The following is a 25488-nucleotide window of genomic DNA, read 5'->3' on the forward strand; positions in this document are numbered from 1 at the left end:
TCATCACGCTCATTATGCGTTATCACCTTCAGGCGAAACAAAATCGACCAGAATGCGTCTTTGATATTTGTGAATCAACTGTGACTACATATTTAGTATTATTTTCGCCTTATGCGAGTAATTAGGGTAATATAAAAAAACGCACGTGTCCAAATATAAGAGTTTAATGTAACACCGAAGCTGTAGTAATAGTGAGATAATTCCACGTGACCCATCCATAATGGTTCTTGGAAACGTGTGTTATTGTTTACCTGCACCTGTTTACGTCAGTGCTTCCAAATCTTAAGCTAATTTAAACTTTTCAATCATAATCATTACTGCTTGTTTGGAAAAAAAAAGGAAAAAAAAGTTGGGATTCTTATATCTAAACCAATCTTAAAGGCCCATCAACGTGTTTCTAAAACGTCTCAAGGGTCTGAATTAAGAGGTTGGATGAATATTGCAGGAGTAAATATTCGCAACTTCCCCTGAGCAAAAAGTGAACTTTTACACATTTCGGTGTACAAATAAAAAACGACTTATTTTAGAAGGAAAAGAGGAAAGAAATGCCGGATCTTGGTGGGTCTGCTGTACGGAGCAGGGGGAACAGCACGCGGACAACACTTTTTTTTCTGAGTGTTTTTCACACCCACGGAATCTAGACCCACTAGTAGAGCTCTAAATCGCAAGCAAAAGCTGCAGACAAACGGAGAAAGAGCGGATTATGCGAATATCGGTGTGAAAAATGGCATAAACGCGGATTAACTTCAGCCATTTGAAAAGGAAGGAACCCCGAGCGCGCAATTGTGTGTAAACTGTGCACGTGTGCGCGCGAACGAGTTGTCTGCGTTGTATGGAGCGCAGACACATTTACTTAAATCATTTATTTAGTAGAAGTGTATTTTTTTATTATTCAGTCACGCTATTGTGAAATCCATTATTTGTCTTGCCTTATCGTTTCTTGTGACTTAGTTGTACAGTTTGTTTATCATGTAACACATGAGTTTACTAGCTGACCTGCAGGGGTTAGATATGCAGAGACAGCGTGCGCGTCTGCAACACTGCTGAATGTGCCCATGTGAGTCCCTGCACCGCAACACGCTTCTTTATTTGACTGCATCTTTACACCGGAGCTGATGATGCTGGGGATGCTGGGGAATGCCTGCAGCTGTCGGGTCGGAACCATATGGCCACATTCAAAGGCTCTATCTGGGATATGAATATTTATATAACGTGTAGGAAGGTGTGCATTCAGGTCTATTAATTGCAGATGTGCGTGGAGGAATGTGCCGTTTGGAGACATATTTAAATGAGGCCATCTCACTGCTTTCAATTGGTTATTTTCGTTGTCTGTCTCAAAATGTGGATGAATAATGTAGCTGGAGGATATGTATATATATATATATATATATATATATATATATATATATATATATATATATATATATATATATATATATATATATATATATATATATATATATATATATATATATATATATATTGCCTACTTTGCCCATTGCCTTCTGGTGGAGCCTGGTTTTATAGGACTGAAGTTCATGTCCCAGTTTGATGTGGGATCACAGTAAATCATAATGTTTACAAGCGCTGAGTGCAGCGCGCAGAGAATCAGCAAGAATGAGGAGAAACGAGGCTTTCTTTCACCCAGTTTTTGTACTCTCACAACACAGACTGACATTTCTTGTTCACTCCTCTGTATAGTTTAGTTTTGACTTCCAGCTGAGGCAGTGGGGAAGAATGGTGTCACATTTTGCAGCCCTCGCAGCTCCGCTGTGCCACAAAGCCCTCTTACATTCATATCTGCAGTTGCCTGTTAAAGGAGCTTTGACCCTCCGCTGCCACCAGGCTTTATGTTGGAAGAATGGCAGTCTTTGATTAGATGCTGATCCACTTGCATTTGTTGAGAAAAGGAATGCGATCCTCTGTGCTTTTGTCCGCTCCGCCTCTGTCAGGCTTTCAGATGAAGAGCAACAATTCAGGCCATTGATTTATAAATCAATTTTTGCATACATGACACACTTTGATTGGAAAAACAGCAGCAATTCTCCAGTAGAGCACCAGATGTCTGACAAGATGTTAATATTTCTAATCCAGGCTACATTATGACATGAATCTTCGGCTCTGTGAATGAAAAAAAAAAAAAAAAAAAAAAAAAAGAGTCATGTTGTGTTTTATTATCCTGGAGATTTTACCCTACAGCCAGATTAAAAAAAAAAAACTGTTTGGATTCAAATATGAAAGCTTGAAAACCACATTTATTATTATTTTTTTTCTCTAAATCCCTCCTGTTGTCACACCAAAAACAATAATAGATGAACCCCAGGTATCTATAATGCATGTATAGCCCCCACAAGGTTACCCAAGATTCCACAATGATAAATCTCTGTAATACTCCAGCTGGAGAAAAGTGTATGTGTACAATATGGTGTGTTTATGATCTTATATTCTTTATATAAGAAGTAATATACTGTATATATATATACTTTTTCCAGATCTGGTGGAGCTTTACTTTCCTATTCTTTATGTGTTGCATCTTATACGTTCAAAGTGCATGTTTCAAGTACATTATTCAGATTTCCTTTTTTTTGTTTCTGAAGGCACTTTTCTCCACCATACACCATACACACAATTTTTGATTCGTTGATGGGCTCATAACCAGAGTGTCCGCAGCCAGCAGAAATGATTGGATCATATCTTCAGTGACCTTTCCAAAACCCCACACCCTCATTTATCACCTTGCGTTCATAAGTGCACCTCACACATGCATGTGTTTGGCCATGTATCATTGTCGGCTCAGCCATTAAATGATCCTTTAGTGAAGGATATCATAATAGGATTGGAGAGGCACGAATGTCTGTGGATGCAGCTGTTTATCACATATTTATTTAAAATATAAATTCTTTGTTTTCCTGCGTGGCTTAAGAGCAATTAGATTATTTCAGATTTGATAAGGTATTTTGAAAATGGGACGTTTATGTCTTGTTTATCCCTCTCTTCTCTGTGAGGCCGTGATAGTCTGCTTTTATGGTTCCTTTTTTTTTGTGCTCCACAATTGAGCGAGCTTTGAGAGTTTGTGTTGGTGAGAGGGGGAGAGAAGAGGGAAAGGGAAAGAAGCAGAAAAAGGCATGCAAACAGAAATACTGATGGCCTCTCAAAAACACTGGCCCTGAGCGCACGCAGCTGCCGAAGACCTTCATTAACAAGGCAGTCCAACAAACACTCATATGCACAAGGATGGTTAGCAAAGTCCTTCTTGATATCTTTTACAATAAAGCACAGTTAGTTAGGACAGATTAGGGCCGGAGCCTGGGCAACGGGGAAATCAATCAGCTGCGCTTTAATTAGGATGGCAAATGTGCATTTAGGGGCCACCAAGAAGGATATTGTAACGTTCCTGCTTGCAATCAGGCCGCAAAGTAATAAACGCAAACAGCAGTCCCAGGAAAAGGCCAAATGAAGACGTGTCATTCACAGTGCAGATGTGAATCACTCAAAGTCTCCACAGAGGCCTAATCTCTCCATGTCGCTTTCAGGTTTAATAAGTTATCTGGACTAACACAAAAGCAGATTTAAAGTTTAACTGAGAGGATTTATGATAAAGGTGTTTTCATTCACATAGAAATCCACCAAAGTAGGAATATTTTGGAACAATAATACACTGATGGGGTGCAGGAAGGCGGGCAGTGCTGCCAGGTTTCAGCAGCTCAGGATGGAGATACACTCACTTTAAAGAGCACTTGTTGCTTTTTTGACAGTCTTAGTGGCCACTGCAGCTTCTCCAACACTCGTGGAAGAGGAGGATGAAGAAGGTGTTCAGTTTCTGTGGACTTTTTTGTTCTTTTTCTTTTACAGTAGATGTTTCAAAACTCTGCGCACTTCTTCATCTTTAAAACAAATCTCTTTTATGTACCACCTCTTTTTTGCTCTCATTGAAATAAAACTTGAACCCTGATAAGTTCAGCGTATTTACTTTTTTTCTTCTTCACATTAAGCCATTTTGCACAACTGAGCTCTGCTTTAAAAAAACTAGTCTTTTGCAAATAATTGACAGTCGTTAGACTTGTTTTCTTTATTTTAAATTTGAACCTTCAGTGTCCTAATCTGATTACTCTATGTTGTTTTACACTGGAGCCACATAAAGTTGTAACTGCTGACTGGTGCCAGTTTGCTTCGTTCACTGGCAAACACACTCCAAGAATCGCTCCCACGCGTTTACACACACACGCCCCCGTGCTCACTCCAGGCTTTAACTCTGAAGCAGGAGGCATATATGTGGGTTCCAGGCCTCGGACGCCTCGGTCCTGCCCTCGCTGAACAATGCGGATGTCGGGGAGCGTGAAGGCACCATGTATGTCTGTCAATTCGCGGGGCTTCTGATCCTCTTTGTTGCTGCAACTCTTCTTACAATAAGCCCGTCTATCCGCCGCATCCCGCCGGAGGGCTGCAGGAGGCTTTCAGGCACCGACCCCTTTGACAAGCACCATTTGAAAATTTCAGAATGCTGTGACAAAGGGTGTGTAAGACGTACATGCACTGCCGTTTATGTGTGAGTCGACTGTGTCCGTCTCTGCGTTTGAAGGCTTGGTGGGAAGGATAGAGAGTGACTGACAGACTAAGCAAGCTCCAAAGACTCTTGTGTCTGCTTGTTCCTCTTCCTCCGCCCACCCTCTCCCTTCATCTGTGGCTTTGTAAGCCTCCACATAATGTGGGAGCATTAAAATGACAATGGAAATTATGGCTAATCTTTGTTAAGACACACTCATTACCGGCATGCTTTTGAATGAGAGTCTGACGATAAGAGCCGGTCTGCCGTTTTTTTTTTGTTGTTTTTTTTTTTTTCTCCTCTCTGTGAACAGACAGCCTGACATGCCGGAGTGATGTGTTTTATTCTCACTTTTTGTATGTGTGTGTTATTCCTCTATTCCCGCTCACAGCTAATAATGGTGGCAAACATATGAAAGGATGATAATAGGCTGACAACTTGGGCATGAAAGAGTCGCTCCACCTTCAAACGTGCTTTTCATGCAGTTCTGCATGTGGGTGTATGTTTGAGGGCTGAATTCTCTTGACTCCCTCCTTCTCTGTCTCCTCTTTTAGTAATCCCCTCTCTAAAATATTCATGCCTAATCTGCATGTACAATGTAATTACATATGGCTTTGAATGATATCGGATATGGACGGCGGAACACACGCTCCATATACGATCTTGATGTGCTGATTTGTGCCTGAATGAGCGTGAGACATATTTTCAGTGTTCTTCTGTGGATTAAAACTAAATAAAAGGGAAATATTTCTTCTTAAATCATCAATAAGTGTACGAGTACCAAGAGTGCTGAGTCTTTTCAAGTCAAAAACCCACAATATAATATTTGTTTGATTTCCATCAAAGATTTGTTTCGGGGATTTTGCTTGTTTTCTGTTCTGTACGTTGATGCCTTGCATGCTGATATAAAAGCTGCAGCTGAATGAAATGTGCGACCAGAAGTACCCCTCGTGTCTTTCTGAATTTGCCCGCACGACCCAAACCCCTCTGCAATCTTCTGGGTGCTGCCGGGGCCCCCGACTAATGGAGCGGTGTGCCCCGCATGCTATTCTTGCAGGTCGATTTTTCACATGTGCTGGAGGGAGGTTGGGGGACGGGTGGGATGTCCTTTTAAATGAAGCACTTGGCGTTTGTGACCTGTAATAAATGAGTCTGCAGTCAGTCAGAGCAGCTGTGAGGAGGCATGTGGGAGCGGGAGAGAGAAAGAGGGGGAGATATACGGACCTGACTGGGAAACATTTTATCTATGCGAGAATGAAAAATGACTGCACCAAACATGCTATCGCCCATTTGAAAAATAATAATAGAAATCCAGTGAAATTTCAGCAGTTTACCTCACAGAAAAGAAAAGGCAAGCAAAAGATTATACCAGAGATAATCTGACTATAAGGCCACCAATGGTCACAGCAATCACTACTATACATATACTGGATGCAATATATATATTATAACCCTTTTCAGATATGAGATATGTTGCATCAGTGGTTTCAGGAGTCTGTTTCAGACAATGGTCACTTTTACATTAATGTTCCTCACGTTTCATTTAAACATGAAGTGATGCACGCAATAACTGCAGTTCACGTGACACTGAACATTACTCTCATGTACTTCTTTTAACAACTGTGATATCCCACATCATGGCTTTCTAGGAATTTATATGAGGGTTTTAGTGACTAACCTTGCTCGATGTACCGTTAATGCCCATCAGTGCCAGTGCAGTTAAGCTAAAACATGCAGGACTACGGCCCTAGAGGACAGGAGTCAGAGACCCCTGAGCTATAGGATTAAGGCTACTTTGAAAGGAACATTGTATTTTTTTTAACCTTTTAACAATATTTATCAAATGCAAGCGGGGTAAAACCATACAGCAATAAGATTCACCGTTTTTTCTGCTTGTGTGGGTTTTTTCTCTGTACTTTGGCATCATCCAGCGGTCCAGAAACATGCAGGTTAGGCAGATTTGTGTGCACGTCTGGTCCATTGACAGCAGGAGCAACTATAACCAATACCCACCCTCCCAAATAGTACACTACAAAGGTCATCACAAATTTAACAATCATTGAAATCATCAATAAAAGCAGCGGACAACATTTACATACTTCAGCTCTAAGTTTTCAGGTTCTGAAAAGTAGAAGACCTTGGAGGAAATGCAGCTTCTCGCCAGCTGCATCCATGTGGCTGTCACTCGTGTGAGGCAGCAGTCACCTTGCAGCTGGGCAGAAATAGCACAGCTCTTTTTCCTCGATGTGAAGGTACATAAAGCACAAGATGAGAGGAGCAGGAAAGGCAATTGACCTTGGCTGCTTTTTTTGGGTGGGGGGAGCTGGCTGTATAGCCATCCGGATGCTGTTGTTCTGCAGCAGAAAAAGGAGAACAATTGACGGTGAGATGCTGAGCTATTGGTTTTACTTTAGACATCATAACATAAGAGAAGCTACAATTGAATCAAAATTGTCGCATTTGAAGCCTAATGAAGTCATACTATCTGGGAAATTTTTCGTGGCGCTGTTGCTTCAAAAGTTATTTTGAGTGTAATCTTTTTTCCTGTTTCCTTTTTATGATTTGTTTTTTTTTTTTACAGCAAATCCAAACATAAAGTATTAAACAACTGTAACAACAGTCTGTATATTATCTGTGTAATGTTTCACTAAAAGGACGTGCGTGATGATGGGTGTGTTAATCAAATTAGAGAAGAGCTGATTTAGTACAATGCAGGTTCAAAGTGAACCGTGCCATTTTTCCTCACTGTGCTTCAGTGTTTACATGAGACAGGGGTGCTTTATCTCCGCCAGTCACCAGAGCATGTGTAAACACATGGGGCGGGGGGAAGAGGGGCTGAAAAGAGCATATCATGCTGTTTTCAGCCCCTCTGCTTTTGTTCCAAAACCTCTCTCCCACAGAGAGACATTATCCCCCCGGTGGCAAGGTGAATGGGGTGCTGATGTAAGGTTATTTGTAGCAGCCGGGGAAAAATGGATGGAGGGACCAAAAGAGCAAAATTCCCCTAATTTTAGCAGGAGAGGAGCAGCCAGTCACCCAGCTACATGGGGGGAGAAGTGTCATCTGAGGATGGGACACATGGGCGAGTGTCTCGGGAGTCTTGCTTAAAGCAGTCGCTATCAGAGGGGCTGGACGGACAATAAATCAGAGACAGCCCGGGGGGGAAGCTTGGGCTCTGACAGGGACGCTTCATTCTGCAGGACACACACCTACTGAAGGGCTCCCAGCTTTACGCCTCTTTCTTTTCACCTGTGTTTGTCTATATCTTATTTCCTCCTTTTGCTTTCTCGTCTTCATTCCTGCAACTTCCTCTTTGCTCTACTCACTTTTCTTTGCAACCATCCTCAAAAAACAGCTGCCAACTCTGTTTAAATGCGACTTTTGCATTTTTTTTTCTCATTATTCCCTTAAATTCATTATTCATACCTGCTCCTTCCTATTCAGGGTTGCGGGGGTCTGCAGCTTTCCCCGCTGTTTTCAGGGTCACCCTGGACGGATCACCAGTCCACGGCGCGGCCACACTTAGATAAACAAACCACCCTCACGCTCAATCCTGCAGTCGATTTCATCAATAAGCCTTACGTTGCATGTTTTTGGAGGAATGAAAGAAGGAAGTAGAAATATGATGGCTTGATTAAAAGAAAAAAACATCCAATAAACACTTACTGGTATGTTCTTTCTTTTCATTGATAAACGGTGTCCTCTCAGTCCATGCTGTAGCACCCTCCCATGAAGCTCCCGTGTACCTCCCCTTCTAAAGATCCTGCTCCCTGAGCACACTGTAACCACTCTCCTTCTCCAACTGGAGAAAAACCCCATTGATGTCACACTAGATATCAGGTTATGTAAGATCATAAAGAAAGACAGAGAAAAGGGAAAAGAACTTCAAGGTAGGGCAAAAGATTCTACTTGATTTAGTCAATAGCTCTTTAGAGGAAGGGGTGGTTAGTCCTGGTCCTTGAGGGCCGGTGTCCTGCATGTTTTAGATGTTTCATTGCCTTAACACACCTGATTCTAATTAATTGTCATCATTAGCAGTCATCAAGGTCTGACAAAGTCACTTGTATCACGGTGCAATGAAGCAGGGAAACATCTAAAAGATGCACGACATTGGCCCTCGAGGACCAGGATTGACCACCCCTGCCTCAGATAAAGATTGCCTCCCAGTCAGAAGGTCCTCACTTCAATTCCTGCTGTGTTAGGTTGTCCCTTGAGTTGCGGCAGGAAGGGCATCCGGTGTAAAACATATGGCAGATCTGCACGTAACCTCTGCTGTGGTGACCCCTCCAAGCGAGGGACATAGCCGAAACATGACTACTTTTTACTTGTCAACATCTCCTCACCATCCACTAGTTGTCCATCTCATGAGTAACATGATAGCATCCACAAATCCCTCCTGTAAAGGAGAGATCCGTGCTCTCTGTGCTGACCTCCTGCAGCATACAGACGATCTAAAAGAAATGCTGAGTCATTTTCCACTACGCATCTGATGCACACTGATATAACTGTGGCAAAACTCAACCACAAGTCGAACAGCAAAGCTTCTGCCTGATTGCTGTGCTTTGAGTTTTGTTGATCACGTGGAGCGACTGGTTGTTTAGACCATTAGAAAAGGACTTAAGCATCATTCGTACAAAATGTAGAGCCCTTGTTTGTCACCTCGTAGCCCCTTGTTTGTTCAAAGACTCGTTGAAAGATACGAGAGTCAAGGAAGACGAGAACACGCACATAACCTTTGTGTTTTTGTTATCAAAATGAAATCCCAAGGGTGGCATGAGATTTTTCTTTTCACTGTGGGCACCTGTTTTTTTTTTGTATTTAAAAAAAAGAAGCATTTCAGGGTTCCCCAAGCGTTGGTGTCAAATGAATTAAAACCGGAGACACAACTGCTCAAGACTTCCGTACTTTTAGTTTCATATGTTGTTAAGGTTTACTTTGAGGTATTAACATACCATCTTAGTTTTTTGTGCTTGTTTATCAAGCTGAGGCTGCTGAAGTTACTTGATGGTCTCATGAGACCTGGCAGCACTGCCTCAAACACGTGTTTAATCTCATGAATTTCTTGATTAGAAAATGCTTGTGTGACCTGACAGATGAGTCTCCAAGCTCTGTAAAAGTTGGAAGTTCTTAAGGTTGGAGATGCAGTAAGGCGGTGCCGTTTGGCAGAATAGGAAAATAATCGTAGAGGGAGGACTACTGGCTACAGTTTACCTTACCCATTCCTGCCTTCATTACTGCTCTCATCCCTTCTTCCCTGCCAACCGCTCTGTCTCTCCACGGCTGGTGCTGGGTGATTGATGAGGTGGCGTTTGACGTGGCACGGCTCACCCGAGAGCGTTTGCAAGGACACTGGTGAGACCGAGCCAGACGCTGTGGAGATTCACTCAGATAAAGTTAAAGACAAAGAAAAAGCAATATATTCAAGACCGTTGGCTGATGTATCTCTAAAGTTAGTTGGGTGACTAAGCATTTTTATGTAGCTGTTTTACTATGAACTTTATAGAAAAAAAAATGTTCTAGAGTTTTCAACCTATATATCTTCATGACTGCACTATTGAGTCTAATTCTTGTATTCTAAAATGTCTCAAGCAGAACCATCCTGCGACCCTTAATAGGAAAAAAAATGTATCTCCTTTACAGTACATCCTGGATATGTGTGCTTCAGTTCAGGCTGGATGCTGCTTCTCCTCCAGGGGGGTCCTGGTTCTCCTAGTAAGCAAACACCCAATTGACATGGAGCTGGCAAAAGGGGAACAAGGCCCACAGTGTCTCCCTGCTCCAACTGCTTTGTCCTGGAAGAGGCTCTGGTCGCGGCCCCCGGCTCCCAGCCCCACGTGACATGCCTGGAGATGAGGGGGAGCACTTTACAAATCATGTCTCTTCTGACATAATTCACCTACATTTGGTCCGAGGGAAGATATTGACCGTCTAGAGGTCTTTTACTGTCCAGACTTTTAAAACATTTTGATAAAGAATCTTACAGCAACGTATCCAGCCGATTGGCTTAATAACAAGTCAAAAGGGTCCAGTACCACCAGATGTGTTGATTTGCTCAAATGTGAATTACTAAAATTGGTTTGCATCACTGATGAACTTCGATTTTTTTTCAGCCATCTGGTAGAAATATTAATCAAATCAAAGTCTGCTCTTCAGGCCCCAGAAGATATATTAATTGTACAAGGGGTTGGGGTTGGGGTTGCATAAGTTTGTTATTTTCTAATCACACTGTTAATCAAATGTGTTCATATTCAAGTAACAGTTTGAAGGAAAAAGGGACGTGATGGTCGGGTGGTGCATTATAGTCGTACTATGTTGATGCACACTTTTATAAGTTTTAATGTCTAATTTTTGGAAATGTTTGGGGTTGTGACGCTGCAGAGTCGGCGGCAGAACAGATCTAATTGGGGGGCACATAATAACCAACGGGGGGGCACAAACTGCCGTTCAAGAACGCAATATGATGTAAATGCTTAATATGAGTTTGCCATCAACGATGACAGCAAACCAGTTTCAATTACACAACATACGGCAAAATCTCTTTTTAATACACACACACACAAGTGTATTGTGCACCCAAACTGCAAAAAAACAAAAAACAACGACGTACAGGCCACGTCTCTCCCTCCCTCGCCCTTTCCATCTCTCTCTCATACAACGCATACACATAAAAATGTGAACGGTGAATCTCCAAATTTAATTTGACGAAATTAGACAGACCCAAACATTCCACATTTGCGTAATAATAAATGCCAAGGCCGGCGCCATGAAGTCAATTAAATGCATGTCTCACCTTTAGAAGAGTTGCACATCTTAATTTTCCTATTTCACCATATAGATCACACTTTGGGAAGCCTTCTTTATATTTTAGCGTTATTTCCGCGTAGATAAGAGTGAGTTTGATGCTCCTTAACAAGTTTTGTCCGCGGATCAACATCAACCCAGCGAGCCCTTGCTTCCGGTGGCTGATTTATGGTTCTGCGTCACACCAACGCAGAAACGACGGCGTAGGGTACGCGGCGACGCACACCGCACCGCGACCCTACGCCGTCGGCTACGCCATCGATTTAATGCGGAACCATAATTCAGGCGAAGCTGCAGTCTGTCTGCGCTGATATGGGTCGGAGCGGATTTGGTCATGATGTTTAAACGAAGGATGATTTCACGTTCAATAAGATAAGTAATCAATAAAATACAAAGTTTGACACAAAGGCTTGGCCTGCTTGTGGGCGAGTGGAGGGGGGCACAATAACTCATTTGGGGGGGCATGGCCCGCGGATGACCCCCCCATGACGCCGACGCCACCAGAAAACGTATGGGGACCACTGTATTAAAGCAACCCTGAGCAACAGCCCATAGTTTTGAAAAAGCAGATTTAATGTGCTTAGTTTATTTAGTCGACACTCTCAGTTTCTGAATGTGTAATGGGAAAAAATACAAAACCACTTGAGGGATGTAATTGCGCATCTCCGTAACACCTACTGGCTTAAGTCTTCCTGGTGAAGGAGGACTTTCATCCTCCCTGTGCTGGTAATAACTCCCAGCCTCTGTCTGCATGGTGATGAGTGTATTGTGTATGTGTCACCCAGCTGTCTCAGAGCTGTGTCTGGCTATGTGAGCAGTAAACACAACAACAACAGGTGTCTTCTGCTTTTCCTCTCACTGCCGCCTACGACACTTCAGGCTTTGCTCTCTGTCTGGCTTGGCAGCAATGCAAAGTCAATAGGATGAATAAAACATACCTGATTCACAGTCCTCTACCATGGGAAATGTCAAACTGTCAGTACAGCTTAATGGCAAAACATAGGGCCAGTCCCAAGGGTCGGACAGTTTACTGCGTAGCACCTACAAAAAAAAAAAAATGAGCCACCCGAGCCAGTTGGTTGGTTTATGCATCACTAACATCCGGACTCTTAACAATCCAGCTTCAAAGAGACACTACTTTCTAGTGATTGTCGTAATTCAATGTGTAACTGGGCTTTCCAGTCTGGGAACATGTGCACCATGAATGGATTTGGATAAAAACATCACCTAAACTTTATATGCTGAGTTCATTAAATTCAACTGTCCCTTCTTTGACTAACTGTCTTCTAACACACACTGTCGCACAAGACTCCTTGCAGCCTGTGGTGGTGGTAGCCAGCCCCTACAGCTAATTATCCTTAAATTAGGGCTGAGGGCTTGGTTTAATTAGGCCTCGTCATGAGTAGGGTTGAAACTCAACAGTAACTCCAGCAACATGGGGTGCCAAACCTCATCAGCCTAATGGAGAGTCAAACAGCCAGGGCCCTCGGGGGGTCGGCAAGCTAGCCCGACTGTCTACCAACCAAAACACACACCCACACACACACTACTGTCCTGCAGCAGACGGGTGATAAACACACAGAAAAGATATATATATATATATATATATATATATATATATATATATATATATATATATATATATATATATATATATAATATTAGATAGATAGATAGATAGATAGATAGATAGATAGATAGATAGATAGATAGATAGATAGATAGATAGATAGATAGATAGATAGATAGATAGATAGATAGATAGATAGGATATGCAGTTTTATTTTATATGGTATTTCAAACATGCAACCCAAATAAACTTTGCACTTTTCTTTCTTTTTCGCCTCCCTTCCCCCACATACTTCATTTGTGATGCTGCTTCTCAATAAAGGCCACTAAAGTTACAAAATATAAATAAATGAATACAAATAAATAAATGAATAAATAGTACATTGTTATAAAAACGTCAGTAAGGGAGGAAATTTTGCTTTCATCAAGATAAATACAATGTGATCAAACCTTTAAGTTTAAGTGAGACCAACTTAAACATTTATCAGGTATGAATTAAAAAAACTAAACTTAAAGGAACCTTATAACGTATGACATCAGCCGTATAATGAATTAATAAAAGGTTAACCGTGCCATGTCACTGGAAACAGTGCTCACATGATTAATTTACACCACTACGGAAAACAGTTGCTATTTTTGCAGTCAGCACCCACGAAGAACTACAACAATGGATTTTTGACTGATTTGAAAATTGCGACGTGACTTGCGCCAGTAATTAGCAATACCTAAGTAATAAAAGCATCCAAAAGAATGAATAGAAACAGCTGTGAACAGCTGTAATTAGCCTCAACATATTTAAAATGAGTACCTTCCTCTTCTCTACTGAAGAAGTATTTGGCTCCACCACCCCCTCCACTACTCTGCAATGTCAGTGCATCAGCTCTGAGCCTCATAATTATTGTAATTGCAGACTTTAAACAAAAGCAATCACAGACCTCTTGTTGTAAGGTGAAGGTGATGTATTAAAATTGCTCATCTGAAGAATTTCATAACTTGGCAGAATCAAGATCCTATAAGAGAAAAACATAAGTGCAGAAAGTACTTGTGAATTTGAAAATAAATTATATATTTTTTCAAATAAGTATGTGTAATAGATCATAAAGGAACTTCCACAGGGTTAAAACAAATGAATGAGTGTATTTTGTTATTAATCCTTTGTCATTCTAAACTTCTGTAGATTTATTTTTAAAACTATGATTCAAATTCAGGCAGCAAATTCATAAATACAAAGCTGGCAAAAGTTGGCATTACGAGTGTTTGGGGCGTTGCAGCTTGCTGGCCGCCACGCTGCAGTGACAGCCAGTCTGTCTCGGAGGATTGAGTGACGGAGAAGGGCAGTGGAGCTGGCAGTGCACTAATGGATGTGATGCTAATGACCTCTGAGCCAATAAACAAGCGCTCCTTCCACGCTCCCTCACCTGTTTAACAGCCTTGTAGGTATTATGAGGTGAATTCAGCCTTGCTCCCAGAAACTAGTGGCAATGGGTGGAAGGTATTACAATGTTAGTCACATATGCTTTTAATGTGAAAATCACTGAAGTGCTTTATACCCTTCACTGTTACTTTGTATTGCTCATATGCAAACCATAATAGCAGATGTGCAATATGTCTTTAAAAAAAAAGAAGAAAAAGCCCTGCACATGTATCGGAGTGCAATCCCAAGTAAAAATCAGTTGTATCCAAATTTCCAGATCAAGGAAGTTTTAAATAGTATAGCTCTACTTCTATAAGGGGACTATCAAATCTAAGGAAATAACATAAAAGTGACTCTCCCCGTCTCTCCCTGATGCTTATGGATCCTTTCTTGCTCTTTTCTTACCCTGTTTCTCTTTAACAACCTGTGATGTTTCACACTTTTGTCCCCTCTTTCCTACCCCGGAGAAATGTCACTTGGGCGAGCACCGTCCGTCAAACTGGCATCTCTGACAGAGTGCTCGGCTAAAAGGCCATGCTTCGATTGGCATGGGATCCCCTAGCTGAGCTGTGTCAGGCGGCTGCCTTCTCTCCTTCCCTTTCTTCTTCGCGTTATTATCATCTTCAGAGTTGTACAGATATTGACTTCCTTTAACACCCCAGCACAGATGCGTCGCTTGAAAGTCTGTGAAGCTGTTACAATTTTTTTTAATACATAATAACGATTACAGTCAATATCAGATAAAGACATAGATAAACATAGACAAAGCATTAAGAAAAATTACAAAATATTATACTAAGTTATGGGTTTATTGAGGAAAAGATCCCAATTTGACTCTCCAGAAGTAGCAACACCGCCAGTAGCTCAGCCATGATAATAATATTACCAGTATTTTCGTAGAACCTGTATCACGATGTGTAAATGTCCAAACTCCACAGACAAGCCACAGAAATGAAAGCAAAGCTTGGTGCAGGTAGGAATAGTTTGCCTTTTAACATGATGAATCTGGCAATCCATCAAGGGTATTCTTATGACTATGGGTCTCAACACAATGACAGTTTTTATTGTCAACCATTTTTATCAGTGGTTCTCGTCACACAACCAGCAACCAGGAAACCTTTGCCAGCCTACCAAAACATTTGCTCATGGCTTTTGCATAGGCTTATGGAAGTATTTTTTGTAAATTCAATTATACGGAATGCTGTAAAAGGGTTCATGTTGTTGTAAAATATTTTTTTTATCCAAACTAACAAAGAAATCCATCGTCTGCCAGACTCAAGGCATGGCTGCGCTATAGCCTTTCTTAGAATAAAGAAATTAAAAAATAAGTTTTAATCATAAGAAATTAAACCAAACCTTGAAAATGACACCTAAAAGCAGAATATTTACGTTTGGACTTTGTCACTTCTTCATTATTGCCTGATAGCATTAATACAAAGGCTTCTTTTGCCTTCTTACTTTTAAGGTACAGCATCTTTCCATTTTTACATCGTATCATAATTTAGAAAAAAAGTCAGTTATTTGAGAGTGATACATTATATTTCCAAGTGAAAAACATCAGAGGCTTTCCAGGGATTGGATGTCCCAATGTGATCAAAACAAACAAACAAACAAATAGATAGAGTATATTCAGTTTTAGTAGTTTCTGTGAATGAACAAACAAACAAATGAACGTTTATGACAGCACAGTTCGGGAAAAAAAATGAACAAGTGGGAATTGTTTTGAAAGGGTTGCCAGCCTTCTCCATGGCAGCCCTTTGAAAGCAAATGTTGCAGCATTGCATTGGGTTGTAAAGTTGGATCTTAACAACCCACAAGACGTCTGGAACAGTGCTGTTTAGATCTGGAAGACCAAAGTGGAGTGAATATGCCAGCCTTGGACATAATAAACTGTGGCACGTGGCAAAAATCAAATACAGCATACCAACCATCAAGGGTGGTGGTGGAAGGGTGATGCAGTCAATATAACGACCATGAACTCTTCTCTGTGAATTATCCTAAAGCCAAGTATGAGGCCATCCGTCCATCATCTTGGCCATAATGGGAATCATGCATCAAAATAACAAACCTACTATATCAGCAAATCTAACACAAAATTATTTTAAAATGGCAGCTGAGTCAGTGTCCACACCTCAACTCAACCAAAATGCTGAAATGCTCTGCATAAATGATTAATTATAATCGATTAGTGATTAAATTGATTATTTATCTATTATTTATCTTTGGGGATTAATAAAGTATTTTCAATAGAATAGAACAGAATAGAATATAATACAATAGAATACAATAGAATAATGGGCAAAACTTCAAGAGAATGATGTCAGAGACATACTGTACAGGAAATCCTTACATCAAGTTTATGTTTAGTGAAAGTTTTTCAACAAACAATGGAATAGTGGGAAGTTCTTTGAACTGTCCACTTTCAAATGTACTATTTTGGATTAGTTACATACTGTCATGGTGCAACACATTCCACTTTACACAATACAATAACAGTCATGTTGTTTTTTGGATTCCTTGGCAATGTTGCCTTTAGACACGAGGACCCTTGGCTATATGATGTGAATCATATGCAAAACAAATGAATGCGTATTTCACAGGCCAAGTATTATTTTGGGATAAAACCAATGTGTTGGCAGTTTACAGTCCTCTCATTGCAGGTGCCACAATTAGTTGCTCATCTTACCTTTGCAGCACAAGAATGAGAAGTGACCGTGGGGTGTTTATACATTTCCTGTGCTTGTCTTTCTTTCAGTGATTAATATTGATTACTCACAGGAGCCGATAAAACCGAGGCCCTTTGTGACTCTGAATTCAGGTTAGGGCTACTTGTCTTCTTGAGGATTCACTTCTTTTAATTAAGTGTGAACCTCTTCATTTGACCATGTGGCGCGGTTTGGATTTCTCTGTTGTTTCTCTTGATTTACTGTTTTATTTAAAAATCGATTTTGTCAAATGCATTCTATGTTGTGTCTCCGAATTCAAGGACTATTTCTCAGGCTTGTGTTATTTAAAAGAAATAGCTTTAAACTATTTTGTGACCAAGTCAATATGTGTTCACAATGGTAGAAAAAAACAAAACAAAAACAATTTACTACATTAGTCCAAGAAAGTCAGACTTGTTTCATTCACTTGGGAAGGAGAACCAGTAAATGTGGTAAACTACCGTACCTTTTACTGTACAAGGGCACATCATAATGATGATTTTATTTGTGATGTTTTTATCCCAGCTCTTCATACACATTACACTTTTTGGACTTTTTCAGTCAAACCTATTTTATATTAGACACTAATCCTCCTAAGACTGCTCAAAATGTTTAAGAATATAAAATCCCATACTTAGTAAAAGATGCTAAAAAAAATGGAAGAAAGAATTTGGGTCGAAAAAGGTTGATGTTCCTTCAGTATTTTGATGAGTGCACAAATTGAGATGTTTTTTTTTTTCTTTTTTAAAAGGCCTGTATTTGATTTAGGAAAGGTAATTGTGTGCCAATTCTTGACAGTTTAGTGCAGTGTGTGAAGCAGCAGAGCAAACAGACTGGTGGGCAAAGATGCTTTGCTGGATGTCAGTGTGATTAAGTTGGTGAATGCTTGGTCCCAACTCGACGCTGAACTTGCTCACGCATTACATTAATCTGTTTACGGATGCGAACCGATGCGAAGCATCTGTGCATAAGATGATTTTCTACCTTTACATCTGTTAGCAGCATGATACAGTGTCTGTTTGCTGATTTACTGTACGGTGTGCACCTTGCTGATAATGTAGCTAAAGTAATGAATTGCACATGGCAGATGAACGCTTTCCCCTTGCACATCTCACAACCAAACCCGGGCCGAGATAGGATGGATGGAGAGAGAAATGAAAATATCCCTCTCTCTGTGGCATTCTATTTTTTGTTTTCTCTCTGCGTGCACACACATGTGACGGGGGGCACGCTTTGGATGTGGAAGCAAAACGTTTAACTTTGAAAGTTGGGCTCCTAATTAGCAGAATTAGTGGTAGATCAAAGAGGACAATTTAGTGAGGTGTTTGCGGTAGCAAGGGCTCATTAGCATCACAACACATGAACACGGCCATGAAAAAGAGAGTGGCAGAAGGAGTCTCATTATGGAACACCGCTGTGCATTCACCAGGCCACACGCAAACAGATTGGCCATCAGGAGAGAAATCGAACAAGTAACTCCAACACCCACACAGATATTGATACGCACACACCTAAACACCACTAGTTATGTGTATGAATTCAAGTTATCATTCTCCTCGTGCACACACTCAAAACCCCAGATAAACAGCATGTAATGTTTGCTGGCACAAAGGAAAACAAAAGCTGGTCTCTGCTTGCTCCCATCTAATTTCAGTTTAATTAAGAAGGGAATTAACTTTGATCTTTGCGTTGTGGTAGGAGCTTCGTAGTACAACCTCTAAAAAAGCACAAGTCTACAAGGATTCTTCAACCAAACCCTCAAAGTCGGACCCGGATTGCTCTCCATTCATTCATCCCACACTGTTTGAAGTCAATACAGATAAGGGCAGGAAAGATTCTATTAGGCCTACCTGAGCCATCCTCCTTAACGAGATCTAACACACTCCTGGCAGCAGGCCATTGTGTGTGGCTCTCCATGCTAATGGCATAAGCAGAACAAAAAGATCAAAGGATCTGAGATGGCCCTTTATTTTAGGGTTCTTTGGTCCGGTGACATGGGTTAATGATGTACTGGAGCAGATGCTTTAAAAGAGGGCATGGAAGATTTGAGTCTAATTCAAACCTAAAATGTGATTCATGCAGAGATGCAAACACATTTATATCTGTAGACAACACAGTCGGACCTAATCAAATGCTCCATCTCGACTGTGGTGATACAAAAATGCAAACTGATACAAAAACATACAAAAATGCATATATATATATATATATATATATATATATATATATATATATATATATATATATATATATATATATATATATATATATATATATATATATATATAAATGAAACATTAAAAAATAAAACTAATATATGAAAATAGGACAAAAAAAATAGAACACTGCTTATAAGTTAAGTTCTCCAGTAAATAAAATATTCACAGATTAAACAAAATATAAAACATGTTTAAAACTTGTATTCACCTGGTGGACCGAAACGTTGTTTGTTTGCTTTATTAAAGTCTTTTGCAAGTGACTTGACAGTGTGCGGGAGAACCCTTTTTTCCTTTGTTCACTCCTACCTACTCCAACGCACCTGTTTTTCAAGTTTTTTTAGGTGTGCATCAGCCTCCAGATCTTTACAAACTTGTATGGTGGTCACAGATCCAGTAGCATTAGTTATTGCTTTACTGGCAAAAGCCTGTTTAAATACCAAAGGTAGCTGCTTTTTTCTTTCCTTGCAGCAGCGATATTCACATTAACTTTCACGTGGTGCCGCTTCAAATGCTGTTGAACAGTGTCGGCAAACTATTCTCGTCCTATATACTTGTCTTTGTCCGTTGTTGTTTTTCACCGGGAAACCGAATTGTTCCCAAACAGGAGCCCTTAAAGACAAAGAAGGGTCTTCAAGCTCCAGCTTCTTGTTTGCATCACCCATGACATCTGTTAGCTGAAAATGCGAGTCCGGTGCTGACTACAAACTTCCAGTCCGCCACTTAAAGGAGCTTGAGGCCGGATTGTGGCAAGATTTATGAAAAAAATCCGTATACATTTTAAGTTTTCTAGTAATAATGTCAGATGAAGCGTTCCAAACCAAAAAGAATGAGCCCTCTAGTGTATCTCTCCTTTGCCTTGAACAGGCTGTGTGCTGCAAAATGTGCTGCAATTCGGTCCCGAATTTCCGCGCTGGGCTGCGGATGTGACGTCACATGACGCTGCATGTGCGTTCTCCCCGTTCTCCCGTGCCGGCTTCACTGTTGGCTGCAGTACCCCCAACGACCATCGTGGTGAAGGGTGGCGCTAGAGAGTCTCATTTCTTAAAAGGAGTCTCAAGCTCCTTTAAGATGTCCGTGTGGTAAGTCGGATTTGAAGTATGCTCTACGCACGAAACAAGCCTGTTAACTAGCTACTGTTAGAAACATTTTCCGGATCCGTACACATCTGCGCCGTACCGACAGCCCTGTACAGAAACGGTCCGGTACGAATGTTTGTACCATTACACCCCTAATACATATATTTATATATATGTATATATGCAGATATATATGGTCTTTGCTCAGTGGACATCATCATGGAAGCAACACTTCTCTTTTTCCTCACTGCTTCTCTTTCCTGTTAAGATGTTGAAGCTTCCTCCTTTCCCTGACATGATCGCCCTCCATTTCCCTCCAACTCATGGGAGTGCTATATCTGTCTGTCAGTGCAGAGCTCCAGGCAACAGGAGGGTGAGACACCTGGAATAAAAACTGAAAGGGATAGGAAGTGTTTTGTGTGTATCTGTGTGTGTGTGGGGTGGGGCTGGTGGTGGGGAGGGTTGGGGTGGGGGTACACAGATTGACAGTATTAATAATCAATATAATAGGTGCAGGGGGAGGAAGGTAGGTGAGCAGCGCCTCTTTCCTAAATACTACCCAAAACTGCTGGTAGCAATACCATCCTGTCTGCTGACACTATTTTCAGTGAGCGTGGAACAGGAAGCAATGATGGAGTCAGGCAGTCAGAAGGAGAGGAAATGGATAGATTATGCCCAATGATACCTGAGGGGTAACAAGATGTTCAGTCAGAACAAACAAATCCTTGGGGTACCAGGTATCTACTGTGAGAGAAAAACAAACTTTTTTTCTTGTGAGAGAGTTTCTTGTGTGGTGAGTCTGTGCTGTGTCTCAGCCCCCAGGTAGGAACTGTTTCTTTAGACTCACTGCCTGTCCGTCAGATGACTTTAAAGTTCTGATGCTGATCTATAAATCTCTGAATGGTCCAGGACCAAAAGACACCAGTGACCTCCTGATGCAGTGTGAACCTTCTAGACCCCTCAGGTCATCTGGATCTGTTTTTTTTATCAGTTCTCTTGTTCAGCTTCTATGCTCCACATGTCTGGAACAAACTCCAAGAAACATTAAGCGTCTTTGAGATCTTTTAAAAGCGCTCTATAAATAAAATTGAATATTATTATTATTATTAACAAAAGCCTCAGACCAGCTGAGACACTCAGTTTATTTAAATCCAGGTTGAAGACACACCTGTTCTCATATGCATTTGAATAAAGTTCAGTATAAATAAAGTTCCCTTTCTGCACTGATACTTTAAAACTTGAGTGTCAAATCTCGATCATATTTAAACTAGTGCTTTCATGTGTTGTTCTTTTTTCTTTCATTCTTTTGTTTAAATTTGAAATCATGCTTTTTCTGCTGTGTGATTAGTGTCTCTGTAAGGCACTTTGCTTTTTCTTTTGAATCAAGACAGGATGAACAAGAAAACATGGAATAGATAGTAGGGTAATATCAGTTTTGTAAAAGTTTCATGTAATGCAAAAAACTAGGCCTGTAACTGTATATTTATTTTTTATACTAGCTTTTAAGCACAGAGGTCATTATGTTAACTTGCTTGCATGGGTTCTATTCTTTTGTAATATCATTAATAATTTTTATATAAATTATTGCTAATGTTGATATTTTGTAATATTCAAGTTTTTTTTATTCTGGTACTATATATATATATATATATATATATATATATATATATATATAAATTAAATTGCACTGACTTTGAAAACAAAAAACTATGAATTCTTTAAATGAAAGGATATTATGTAAGAATGAATCACTGAGGAAGAATTTATAATGATAATAATAATAAATAATTGAATTCAAATAGAATTAGTGGACAAGCTATTAGAAAGAAAGAATTAGTGCCTAGCACAATAAAATGTGTGAATATCATAGCCAGAAACCGTCCTAAATGTACTGGGGATTTGTGTTTGTAGCTTGGAAGTGAGAGAAGTGAGGATGGCACAGGCAGCGCGGTTGAGTAACAGCCGAACAGCTGAACTCTCTCCAGGTGTTCTGGGTGCAGACACGCTTTTTCGCAGTAACCTGCCCCAGATTAAGCCATCTGTTGTTAACAAACACAGTGATTCCGCCCTCCTTTACTCTTACCGCACTGACTGCAGTCTTTCTGTCTGCACTGTCTGAAACCCCTCTTGAGGTATGAGAGTGTGAGAAGTTTCTGAATCCATGTATGTCATTTCTTTTTTTAACCGTGGCTACTCATTTTAACAAATGTTAAAAAGTGGCACAACTACCAACAGACTTTTTTTTTCTTTTTAAAAAGAAGCACAACATCAAAATTAGCAAGGTGAAGAAAATACTCTCAAGATACGAAAAATACTAATATTTTTCAATTTATCCTACTTAAGTCTTGCCTTGAAAAGACTTGAGTCATTTCTATTAATGGCATGACAGGCCTGACAAAGCTCAGTATAGAATCAGTACTAGAATCAGCATAAGCCAGAACGAAGATGAACCAGATGAAAGAAGTAAAAAAGGTAACGATCAAAGTGTCTAGGGAATGTCCAGAGTAAGAAGAGGCTGTGCAGAGTTCAAAGAGAATGTTCAGAAGCACCCACATTTTGCTTACATTTTGAGCTTTCTCTTTACGCTCTGAGTGTTCTGTTGCTCCCATTTATAAACTGAGGAATCTCTGTATGTCTGAAAAGTCTATCTTCAAAAGTTCAGAAAACTTGCCTTTGGCAAAGTGCACATCCACTGATACTTTTAATGTAAGTTCGTGGGTTTTAGCCCCAGTCACTACTATACTACCTCCTTCGGCCATAATAAATATATATTTAAATGAAACTCTTCAAGATTCTCCCTATAAAGACTTGCTGAAGGCAAACTTGGTTCTGACAGTGTGGTGAGTCTTTGAGAAGACTGACCGTGCTTCACTCTTCTCCCCTTAAACCATCTTTTTATGCATCCTGAGATGTCCATATATCTGTAGAGAGATCTGTTTTCTGCTCACCAAGAGAAGTCAAAACATTTTCTGTAGAAAATGAACTGAAATATGTATTTCGAACTGTGACATTTCCTTAAATGTTGTCGTTCACGTCTGCATGAAGGGTTTCGATGTGCTCAGGTGAGCAAAGTGCCTGCATGAATATTGCTGTTGCTGTTTGAAATGCATTATGGGGAAAAAAATTAATTATTTGAAAATTTTATGCGCTGATGAGCACAGGATACTCGTAGGGAAGAGAAAATTGCTAATGACATTTCTTTAATAAAACAAAATGGACTCCTTTCATGGGTTTAACATCTGTTTTTGTCCATATTCTACCTTTATCATTGAATATTTTTTTGTTTTTCTTCTCTTTTGTGTCCTTTTGTTTTATTCTTTCTCATTTTCTCTTTAATATCTGCTCATTACTGTGAATAAATAGTGTTTCTGTGCATGCAGAATGTGACACACATATCTTTAAACACACAGCTGTGAATTTACAGATACGCCTGGACTGAGTAACTGGAATTTGCGCTCGGCCTTTGAACTACAAGCAAGGCTAATCTTGTCTTGTCCGCACCACTGCCGGGGCCTGATCATTGTTTAACTTTTACAAAAGTGCTGTTCAGTCCCTCTGTGAGTGTGCATGTGTGTTTCCTTTTCTTCTTTTGTGGATGTATCCATTTTCTTAAGAAAATAGAGAGACATCAAATTAGCTTGCTTCTGACTGTCTTCTGGTTTAATTGTGTTTTACTGAACGTTGTCATGGACATGCTGCTATGAAATGACATTTTGAATTAGTTTGCCAGCTGAGGTGTTTGGGGCGTCCGGTTAGGATGCCTCTTGGAGGTGGCGAGGTGTTTCAGGTATGTGCAATGGGGAGCAAGATCCAGGACCTGCTGGAGAGATGATGTCTCGTCACTGGCCTGGGAACGTCTCGGTATTCCCCCGTATTAGCTGGAGGAGGTGACCAGGGCCAGTGTCTTGGCCTCTCTGTTTAGGTAGCTCAACTGATGAGCATAAGTTAATGGATGGATACAATTGGATACAAAATATGCAGAGAACTGCAAGGAAACCTCAGATTCAACACAAAAAATGTAAACCATTAAACAGATCTATTTCTTTTTAATCTGTCCACTTTCCTGTTTATCCTGGGTCTGCAGAAGATTTCTTTATTTTCTGTTAAAAAAAGATCTTCCTCCTCTCTGTCATCAGCTCAAATAGAATTGTTGGTTTTCTTTATTATGTATTTTAAAGGTTAAACTTTGTTATGTAAATCTTTTTATGCAAAAAGATTTCTAATGTTGTCTGTTTTTAGTATCGAGCTGCAAGGGGTTCCAAAAGACAGTCATTCAGTTTTCTTTTTTTTCATCGTCCTTTTTGAGAATTCTGGCTTCTCTCAGTCTTCCTAAACTTTGATTCACGGCTCCTGGTTTTTCTTCGGAATATCAGGTTGCTTGCATAACAACTTTTCTTCGATCCCCCATCCTGAGCAAGCACCAGGCGACTGTGGAAAGGAAAAACTCCCCGTTAACAGGAAGAAACTTGGAGCAGAGCCAGACTCAGGAAGGGCAGCCATCTGCTGGGGATAGTGATCTGGATTATGGTCACTTTAACATTTAGCGAAATGTAGTTAAAGAAAATACACAGCCTGAATCAGGACAATGTTAAACAGTGACGTTAAGAGCATTTTAACACACACAATGAGAAGGGAACTCAGGCTTTTTGGAACCAAACAGCTGTGTAGGCTTAAGAAAACCACTCGCTTATCAGTGAGGCAAATCCCAAAAGAAAACTTCAATTTGCTCAGGAGGATAAAGATTTTACCCTGGAGCTATGGGAAAAAAAACTTATGTGGTTTGATCAGTAAAAGCCTATTCTGTTGCAGAGGGTTGGTGGATGAGAGATACACCAGACAGTTTTTCACATTAATAGATTCTATTCTTTCCCTTATTGACTTGCATAGTCCAAGATAAGAAAAAAATCTATTAATCAGGCTTCTTTAGTAAAAGAGCGGTTCAGGAAGCCTTAGACATGATCTTCACACACTTTGACATTTTCTGGGTAAGACACGGTGGACTCTCCCATCATCAATACAAGTGCTACAGAAAAATTAATGTAGTTCTATACAGAATGTGATACTTCATAAGCTTATTGAAACAATGCAATGAAAATTGTGTGTTTTTTTTATTTTATTTATTCAAAGCTAATGGTGGTTCAATAAAATATTGGCTTTTTTG

At 40.2% G+C, this 25488-nt stretch overlaps 1 protein-coding gene across 1 annotated transcript in view; it reads left to right on the forward strand.

Annotated features, from left to right (window-relative positions):
• LOC133446041 (receptor tyrosine-protein kinase erbB-4-like) overlaps positions 1–25488 on the forward strand; it is a 377138-nt gene that overhangs the window by 1228 nt on the left and 350422 nt on the right. The window lies entirely within an intron of this gene.

Source organism: Cololabis saira, chromosome 6 (assembly GCF_033807715.1).
Source record: "Cololabis saira isolate AMF1-May2022 chromosome 6, fColSai1.1, whole genome shotgun sequence".
Lineage (NCBI taxonomy): Eukaryota > Metazoa > Chordata > Actinopteri > Beloniformes > Belonidae > Cololabis > Cololabis saira.